Raw genomic sequence first — 10645 nt, forward strand, 5'->3', positions numbered from 1 at the left:
TCTAATCACATAAGTCTGACCATGTCCTGCCCCTACTGAAATGATGCAAATGGACCCTTATCACCTTCAAGATAGAAAAATTTTAAAAACCCTCTTTTGTTCTTGTCTACCTCTCCAAGCTCTTTGGAATTGCTTGCCACTTCCCCCAAGGCACTTTAAATTTTTATGAATAGATGATATTCTCTTAATCTTATATAAAGTATGAATGAAAGCATTTAAAAATTGACATTTTTGCTGATCTATGCTTAATCTGAGTAAAGACAGTGTGTTTGCTATGCAAATGCAGCTTTGGGACAAGTCCCCTAGGTGTCCCCTTTCCCATCTCTAACCAGGTTCCTGCCCCATTTCACTCATATGTAGACAGTTAATGCAGTGTTTCCACTAAGAACTAAAGGAGATAGAAGGAGCCAGCATTGCAGAGAACTGGGGAAGGGTTCAGGGAAAAGGAAACAAGTATACATAGGTCCTCTGGGTTGGGAAGAGTTTGTTTTAGTTTAGCTACTGAAGGGCTACTGTAGTTGAATGGTGGTGAAAGAAGAAGATAAATATAACAGAGAAGGATGGAGAAGTGGGCAAGGTTCAGGTCTTTTAGGACTTTGTAGGGCATGGTAGAATTTGTAGAATTAGGATTTTACTCTACATAAAGTGGAACACAAGGGGTTATATAGGAGAGTAACAATCTAATTTTTATTTTTTAATTTATTAATTAGAGAGAGAGAGAGAGAGAGAGAGAGAGAGAGAGAGAGAGACTGATTTGTTGTTGCACTTATTTATGCCATCATTGGTTGCTTCTTGTTATTTGCCCTGACTAGAGATCAAACTCGCAACCTTGGCATTTCGGGACGATGCTCTAACCAACTGAGCTACCTGGCCAGGGTTAAATTTTAATAAAATCACCATGGCTGTTGTGTGGAGAATAAATTGGAGGCAGGCACTGGTGGAAACTGAGAGACCAGTCTGGAAGTTATTACATAGTAGAGCAAAAGATGGTAATGGCATGGAATAGGGTGGTGACTGCAGAGATTAATCACTGATGGCTTTACCAGAGGTATGTGGGAGGTAAGGAAAAGAGAAAGATTATGCCTATGTTACTGGCTTGAATAAGTGCAGTAGACTATTAAGGTGCAGAAGATTACTGATAGAGGGAACAGATTTGCGGAGTGAGACCAAAAGTTCAGTTTAGTACTTTTAAGGTTTGAGAGAAAGATACCGAAATGGAAATATCAAGTATGTAACTGGATATAGGAGCTATGAAATATAAATAGTTAAGAATTTTTGGTATTGATGAGAACTATTAGCAATTACCAGTAAATAAAAATACATGTTTTCCCCCTAAAGTATGTTTATATTTCAACTGACTTACATTTCACAAAAGAGACCCAGGCTCAGTCAAAATTTGCACCATGTCAACAATTGTGATTTTATTATAAATTCATGAAGTTGTACTCCATGTAGCATCTGACCTAGTCCTTGAACATAGTAGGGGTTCAATAAAATTTTTTAAAATTAGTGAGTGAATAAAGTCATAAGAGTTTAATGCTATTATTCTCATAAAAGATGCACAATAATTATTTGCACATAATTTTAGAATTAACAATGTGCTTGCTATGGCCTGAATGTTTGTATCCCTCTCAAACTCATATGCTGAAATTCTAATTCCCAAGGTGATGGTATTAGGATGTGGAGACTTTGGAGGTGATTAGGTCATGATGGTGGAGCCCTCATGAACCCTACTCCCCACAGAGAGCTCTCTTGGTCCCTTCTACAACCAGAGGCGGATTTAATGGTGGGCGCACCAGGTGTGCGCCCTGGACCCCGACTTCTGAAGGGCCCTGCTAGTTTACAACTTGTACGTAATTAAAACTGCATATATGAAACCAAACTTGGTGTCATTAGAAAAAAATGTAAAGTTGGGGTTTTGCAGGGTCCTTCAGAAGTTGGGGCCCAGGGCACACACCTGGTGTGCCTCCCGTTAAATTCGCCTCTGAAGAGCTGAGGACATAGCAAGAAGGCATTCACCTAGCTATGCTGGCACCTTGATCTTAGACTAGAAACCTGCAGAAATATGAGAAGTAAATTTCTGTTGTTTATAAACCACCTAGTCTTTGGTATTTTGTTATACAGCCTGAAAGAACTAAGACAATGCTTTTACATTGATTATGCTAATTCTTTAAAAAAATTTTTTATTTTTAGTGTACATTTATTAAAGCTGGGGACAGTGAAACAAGGAAGGGCTTAAGGTAGAAGAAACAACAGAAGAGAGCCTAAGTGGGGCTTCTTTGGCTCACTGAAAAGAGGACCTTGGAGACAGCTTCAGGGGGTTAGATTGGGAGGAGCTACTGCTGCCCATTGCTGCCTTGGTTGCAAATCTCATGCGGACCCTTAGAGTCTAGGAGATGCATGCCTGGGGGAGAAAAAGAAGGGAGAAGAGAAAAGTGCAGGCATTCTCCCAGGAGGAGGAGCATACTTTATACTTTTTCTTAAACTTTTAATTTTGAGATAAGTGTAGATTCACATACAAATTGTAAAAAGTAATAAAGAGATCCTTTGTATGGTTAACCAAGTTTATTCTAATGGTAACATCTTGCAAAACTCAAATAGTACAACCAGGATATTGATAGTGATACAGTCAAGGTACAGAAAAGTCCCATTGCCATAAGGATGAGTCATGTGCTTCTTTTGTAGCACACCCAATTTCCTCCCACCCCTGCCTCCTCCTTAACTCCTGGCAACCACTGATCTGTTCTCTATTTCTATAATTTTCTCATACAGATCCATAGAAGATGCAACTTCTTGGGATTGAATTTTTTCACTGGAGATTCATTCAGACTGTTGTGTATAGTCAGTAGTTCATTCCCTCTTTTTTGTTTTTTAAGTGTACAATTTAGTGGTTTTTAGAATATACACATATTTGTGCAACCACTACCACAATAAATTTTAGAACAGTTTTATCACCCCCAAACAGCCTTATGCTCCTTAACCATCACCCCCTGTGGTATTTATGATAGAAAATATATTGATCTTTGTCCCTGAGTCCTTGCACAAAGTCCCAGCACTCTTAGAATTTTCTGAGTGATAGGAATGTCATTCATCATTCATAAAGAGTGCCTTTCACACCTGAGTTTATGTTAATTAGGTGATTTTCAGAAAGCCCCCAAGTAATCTATGGATGGGGGCTTGTTCCCAGGAAACCAAGCATAATTAATGGATTGGAACTTTCATCACCCTGTTCTCTCACCTCTGGGAAAGGCAGAGGGACTGGAGATGGAATTAAATTACTAATGACCAATGATTTAATCAATTATGCTTATGTCATGAAGCCTCCATAAAACTCCAAAAGGATGGGGTTCAGAGAGCTTCTGGCTTGGTGAACACATGGAGACGCAGAAAGAGTGGCTTACCCAGAGAACACAGAAGCTCTGCACTACTTCCCCATACTTGGCCCTGTGTATCTCTTAAATTTGGCTGTTCCTGAGTTATAGTCTTTTCTAATAAATTGTTAATCTAATTAGTAAACTGGTTTCCTGAGTTCTGTGAGCCTCCCTAGAAAATTAATTGAACCCAAGAATGGTATTGTGGTGCAACAGGTGGGAATTGTAACCCACCCCACCATTCTTTTGACATTGTTTCTGTAAACGCTGACTCTGACTAATATGTACCTTATAGATAAACAGCATGTTTGTATAAGAATCTTAGGAACTAGTTTTCTGGTCAAGATGGGAGTGTAGGTAGACATGCTTTGCCTCCTTGTGCAACCATAGAAAGAATTACAACCAGATCTCAAAACTAATAGCACCCAGAACCATCAGAAAATCGAGCTGTATGAAAGTCCCAACAACCAAGGATTTAAAAAAGACACACTCAACCAGATGGGTAGGAGGAGTAGAGTTGTGGACAATGGCAGAGATGTGGCATATCGTAGAAAGGCAGCAGTGGCAGCAGCGGCAGCAGTGGTCGAACAGATGGGAGGTATACCTTAAGATGGAGCAATCCCAGCCCCAGGCCACACCACACAGCCCAGGGTTTCACCACTGAGAAGATAGATCCCTGTTACTTCAGGCTGTCAAAAACAGTGGGGGTTAGGGTGGCTGAAAAAACTGCTGGGTTTTTGCCAATTAAAGGGCCAGCACAGTCTTAGAACATACGCAAACCCACCAACTCTGGGATTCACCACTGAGGCAGCAGCTGGAAGGGCGCCAGCACATATGAGAAGGGGGTGAAGTGACTTGAAATGGGGCAAGCACTGGGCTAACTTCCATAATCCAGGTGGTGACATTGTCCCCTGAGCCCTCATCACACAGCCACAAAGAGGTGAAGCAGGTTGCCCCACCCTTGCAATTACCTAAGGCTCAGCCCCACACAATTTACAGGTGCCTTTTCTACATAGGCCATGCTACTAAGACAGGGAGTAAAAACAGCTCTGCCTAATACACAGAAACAAACACAAGGAGGTTGCTAAATTGAAGATACAAAGAAATATGGCCCAAATAAAAGAACAGAACAAAACCCCAGAAAAAGAACTAAGTGAAACAGAGATAGCCAACCTAACAGATGCAGAGTTCAAAACACTGGTTTTTAGGATGCTCAGAGAACTCCTTGAATACAGCCAAAAAAAAAAAAAAAAAAAAAATGGGGAGAGGGGGAGAAGAAGGAAGAAATGAAGGTTACACTAAGTGAAATAAAGAATACCCAAGGGTAGATAGGACGATGACCATGTCCAGCTTGAAGCAGCTAGAGGAGCACGAGACCTTAGCCCATTGTCCTTTATAAGATTATAAAGGGTCTTAAGTCCAAGAGGGGGGAATTGTTATTTTTTATTGTTATATAAAATATTTAATTAATTAAAAAAAGAATAATATAGGAAAGTGTGAAGCCAAGGAACTTATATGCATGACTCATGGACATGAACTAAGGGGAGTGGGATTGCTAGGGGAAGGGGGGGTGCTGGGCAGAGGGGAGCAAAAGAGAAAAATTAGAACTATTGTAACAATGCAATCAATAAAATATACTTAAAAAAGTGAAATAAAGAATAATTCACAGAAAAACAACAGAGAAGGGAAGTGAGCCAGGATTCAAACCAATGATTTGGAACATAAGGAAGGGATAAACATTCAACCAGAACAAAAAGAAAAAAAAGTAGGAATTAAAAAAAAAAATGAGTATAGGCTTAGGAACTTCTGGCACATCTCCAAACGTGCCAACATCCAAATCATAAGGATGCCAGAAGGAGAAGAGGAAGAGCAAGAAATGAAAAATTTATTTGAAAAAAAATAATGTGAAAACTTTCCTAATTTAGTGAAAGAAATACATATGCAAGTCTAGGAAGCACAGAGTCTCAAACAAGATGGACCTGAAGAGGGCGATATACCAAGACACATCATAATTAAAATACCAAAGGTTAAAGATAAAGATAAAATCTTAAAAGCAGCAAGATAAAAGCAGTGAGTTACCTACAAAGAAGTCCTCATAAGCTGATTTCTTAAAAGAAACTTTGCAGACAGGAAGGGACTGGCAAGAAGTATTCAAAGTGATGAAAAGCAAGGACCTACAACCTAGATCACTCTAGCCAGGAAAGCTATCACTTAGAATGGAAAGGCAGATAAAGTGCTTCCCAAACAAGGTAAACCTAAAGGAATTCATCATCGCCAAGCTATTATTACAATGTATATTAAAGGGACTTAGTTAAAATAAGAACAAAACTATGAACATTAAAATGACAACAAAGTCACAACTATCAACAAATGAACCTAAAAAAAAAACAACAAAAAAAAAAAACCCAAAAACAAACTAAGCACACAACCAGAACAGGAGCAGAATCATAGGTATGGAGATTATTTGCAGGGCTATCAGTAGGAAGGGAGAAGGGGGAGAATGGGGAAATGGTGCAGGATTAAGAAGCATAATTAGCAGGAACAAAATAGACAGGGGGATGTTAAGAATAGTATAGGAAACGGAGAAGCCAGAGAAGTTATATGCATGACCCATGGACATGAACCTAGGTGGAAGATTGCTGGAGGGAAGTGGGGTACCAGGTGTAGAGAGGCAAAGGGGGAAAATTGGGACAACTGTAATAGTATAATCAATAAAATATACTTAAAAAAAGAATCCTAGGAACTAACTTCAGAAGATACAGGCTCTAATCTTCAGTCATCCCAGTCAACCATAAAATAAGAATGACATAAAACGAGGATAACAAAAACCAGAGTGGTACACACCACTATATCATTGCTTGACCAGTTTCGAGATCCATGTCAGAATGGGCTGGGCTGGTCTGCACATAGAGAACTTTTCAACCCCACCCCTTGATCTCTTTGTTCTGTTTTCCCTCTTCCTCCTTATAAAAAACTGCCTACACTGAGATGTTAAGATAGACATTGAGACAAGAGTCCCCCATCTCAGATTGCTGCCATCTGAATAAACCACTTTCTTTCTCACAAGCACGTGTCTCACGAGCTGGCTTTTGTTGTGGCAGGCGGCTTGACCTGCGTTCAGTTACAGTGGGAACCTCTGATTTATAGCCAGTCAGTCAGAAGCACAGGGGATAGCCTGGACTTGCTATAGGTTTCTGAAATGGAGGAAATCTTGTGGGACTGTCCTTTAACTTGTGGGATCTGACACTATCTCTGGGTAATCAGAATTTAGTTAAATTTGCAGGACACCTGGTCAGCAACTGCTGAGAATTGGGGAATTGCTTGGTGTGTTAAAGAAAAAAGACACATACTGTACCCCCGACCCCCAATTCTTTTCAGCTTTAGGCAACTACTAATTGCTTTCTGTCTCTAGAGACTTGTTTCTTCTGAACATTTCACATGATTAGAATTATACAATATGTGGTGCTTTTTGACTGACTTCTTTCACTTATTATAATTTATCAAGTTTATCCATCTTACAGCATGTGTCAGTACTTCATTCCTTTTTATTTCATAATAATTTTTTGTTTAATAGCTATACTACATTTGACTTATCTATTCATCAGTTGATAGATATTTGGATTGTTTCCACTTCTTTATTATGGTGTATTTTCATGGTGTTACTTTTGATATTACGTATATACCAATAAATATTTGTATACAGGTTTTTGTGTCAACTTATATTTTTGTTTCTTTTGGGTATATAACTAAGAGAAAAATTCCAGGAAGTTTTCTGTCATTATTTTTTCAAACATGTTCTTTATTTCTTGCTCCTTCTCCTTCTGGAATCCCTATCATGCAATCACTGGTATGTTTCATTTGTCTCAAAGCTCCCTTAAACTATCCTCATTCTTCTTCAATCTTTTTTCATTTTGTTGCTTTGACAGGGTGCTTTTTTTTTTTAATGATAATTTTTATTTATTTATTAAAGTACATTTTATTGATTATATTGTTACAATAGTTCCAATTTTTTCCCCTTTGCTCCCCTCCGCCAAGCACTCCCCAACAATCCCCCCCCGAAGTCCATGCCCATGGGTCGTACATACAAGCTCTTCTGCCTCACCCTTTCATATATTCTTCTTCTTCTTTTTTCTGAATTAATTAATTAATTAATTATTTTAACAATAAAAACTAACAATCCCTTCCTCTCGAGCTCCTCTAGCTGCTTCAAGCTGGATGGACATGGTCGTCGTCCTACCTACCCTTGAGTCCAGAAATCCCTAATAAGAGTGGGGGTGTGCAGGGGAGGGTGCCCTTCCCACATGGGGAAGGATCATGCAGACTCCAGGTTGGCTGGCTGTCCCTGGACAACACCATGCTTGATTTAACAGGCTGGCATCCTTGTTGTATTCTGGAGGCAACAGATTTGGCAACAGGGTTAAAGGACATCTTCCAATCCATAACCACTAGATGACAAAAGACAGGTATTAATTTTTCAATGTCCCACATTAGGGAAAAAAAGGGCTTCTTTGGAGGAACGTGTGCCAGGTACATCTCACCTGTCCAAAACCCTTTTCCCCATTATACTTAGTTTGGGCTGAGGAGAATATTTTAGGTTTCCCTCCTCTCAGGCCTCTGGGCTCTTTCTGTCCAAGCCTTTAGGATAGAAAAGAGAAACCAGTTTTAAAGGGAAGTGCACAGACCACCCCATTCTTCACCAACCCAGCCACTTAGTTAAGCCAAACCATTGAGTCTCAGGAGGCAGCAATGCAGACAGGATTAAGTGAGGCCTATATGTACAGACAATCACTCAGGTAATGAGATCGTAGGCTTATGCCCTTTGAAAACAGAAAACACATGTTAATTTATGTAACATAACCCACATACAAGTCTCTAAATCTGTAGGACTGTCTTATCGGAAAGACATCCAGTTGCAAGGCATTTGACATTCTTCTTGCCTGTAAATTAAACATCCTTGATAATGCCACATAGTTTAACTTTCTTTTTTTTTTTTAATTTTATTTTTTGGTTATTCAATTACAGTTGTCCCATTTTTCCCCCATTGCTCCCCCCTCCCAGCCCATCCCTTCTCCCACAATTATATCCCTCCCGGTTGTCCATGTCCATGAGTCATTCATATACGTTCCTTGACTAGACCCTTCCCTTACTTATCCCCCTTCTCTCCCTTCCCCCTCCCCCCTACTGACTACTATTCTAGTCTTTGCCTATTTAGTTCGTTTGTTTGTGTTGCTCTTTAGTTTCCTGTATTGGGTGATATCATATGGTATTTTGCTTTCTTTGCCTGGCTTATTTCACTAAGCATAATTCTCTCTAGTTCCATCCATGTTGTCGCAAATGGCAGGAGTTCCTTCTTTCTTTCTGCTACATAGTATTCCATTGTGTAGATGTACCACAGTTTTTTGATCCACTCATCTACAGATGGGCACTTAGGCTGTTTCCAGCACTTAGCTATTGTAAACAGGGCTGCTATGAACATAGGGGTGCATAAGTTTTTTGGAATTAGGGTTTTAGGATTTTTCGGGTATAATCCTAGCAGTGGAATCACTGGTTCAAATGGCAGTTCCATTTTCAGCTTTTTGAGGTAATTCCATACTGTTTTCCATAGTGGCTGCACCAGTCTGCATTCCCACCAACAGTGCAGTAGGGTTCCTGTTTCTCCACATCCTCGCCAGCATTTGTTGTTTGTTGATTTGTTGATGATGGCCATTCTGACTGGTGTAAAGTGGTATCTCATTGTGGTTTTTCTTTGCAACTCCCTGATGGCTAGTGATGTTGAGCATTTTTTCATGTGCCTATGGACCTTCTGTATGTCCTCTTCGGAGAAGTGTTTGTTCAGGTCCTTTGCCCATTTTTTAATTGGGTTGTTTGTTTTCTTGATGTTGAGTCGTATAAGCTCTTTATATATTTTGGAGATCAGTCCCCTGTCTGTGATATCATTGGCAAATATGTTTTCCCATATGGTTGGTTTCCTTTTCATCTTGCTGATGTTTTCTTTTGATGAGCAGAAACTTTTTACTTTGATGTAGTCCCATTTGTTTATTTTTAACTTTATTTCTCTTGCCTTAGGAGATGTATCCGTGAAGATATTGTTACGTGTGATATCTGAAATTTTCCTGCCTATGTTTTCCTCTAGGGCTTTTATGGTATCATGGCTTACATTTAAGTCTTTAATCCATCTTGAGTTTATTCTCGTTGTGGTGTAAGTTGGTGGTCTAGTTTCATTTTTTTGGAAGTCCCTGTCCAGTTCTCCCAGCATCATTTGTTAAAGAGGCTCTTCTCACTCCATTTTAGGTTCCTTCCTCCTTTATCAAAGATTAGTTGACCATAGAGGCCTGGGTTTATTTCTGGGCTCTCTATTCTGTTCCACTGACCTATATGTCTGTTTTGATGCCAGTACCAGACTGCTTTGATCACAGTGGCTTTGTAGTGTTGTTTGATGTTTGGTATCGTGATTCTTCCTGCTGCGGTCTTCTGTTTCAAGATTGCTTTTGCTATTCGGGGTCTTTTTTGGTTCCATATGAATTTTTGGAGGATTTCTTCTAGGTCAGTGAAATATGTCATGGGTATTTTAATAGGGATTGCATTGAATCTGTAATTGCTTTGGGTAGTATGGCCATTTTGGTGATGTTGATTCTTCCCATCCAAGAACATGGTATTTGCCTCCATTTATTTGTATCTTCCTTAATTTCTTTCTTCAATGTTGCATAATTTTCAGTGTACAGGTCTTTTATCTCTTTGGTTAAGTTTATTCCTAGGTACTTTATTTTTCTTATTGCTATAGTAAATGGTATTTTCTTTTATGTTTCTGTCTCTGATATTTTATTGTTGGTGTACAGAAATGCCTTAGATTTCTGTATATTTATTTTGTACCCTGCTATTTTGCCAAATGCACTTATTATATCAAGTAGTCTTTTAGTGGAGTTTATAGGGTTTTCTAGGTATACTATCATGTCATCTGCAAATAGTGATAGTTTTACTTCTTCTTTCCCAATTTGGATGCCTTTTATTTCTTTTTCTTGTCTGATTGCTATGGCTAGGACTTCCAACACTATGTTGAATAGAAGTGGGGAGAGAGGACAGCCTTGTCTAGTTCCTGATTTTAGGGGGAATGCTTTCAGTTTTTGTCCATTGAGTATGATGTTGGCCTCAGGCTTCTCATATATAGCCTTAATTATGTTAAGGTATGCTCCCTCAATTCCCATTTTGCTGAGTGTTTTCAACATAAATGGGTGTTGTACTTTATCAAATGCTTTTTCTGCATCTATAGATATGAT

The sequence above is a fragment of the Furipterus horrens genome, unplaced genomic scaffold (assembly GCF_987537825.1).
Source record: "Furipterus horrens unplaced genomic scaffold, mFurHor1.1.pri manual_scaffold_17, whole genome shotgun sequence".
Taxonomy (NCBI): domain Eukaryota; kingdom Metazoa; phylum Chordata; class Mammalia; order Chiroptera; family Furipteridae; genus Furipterus; species Furipterus horrens.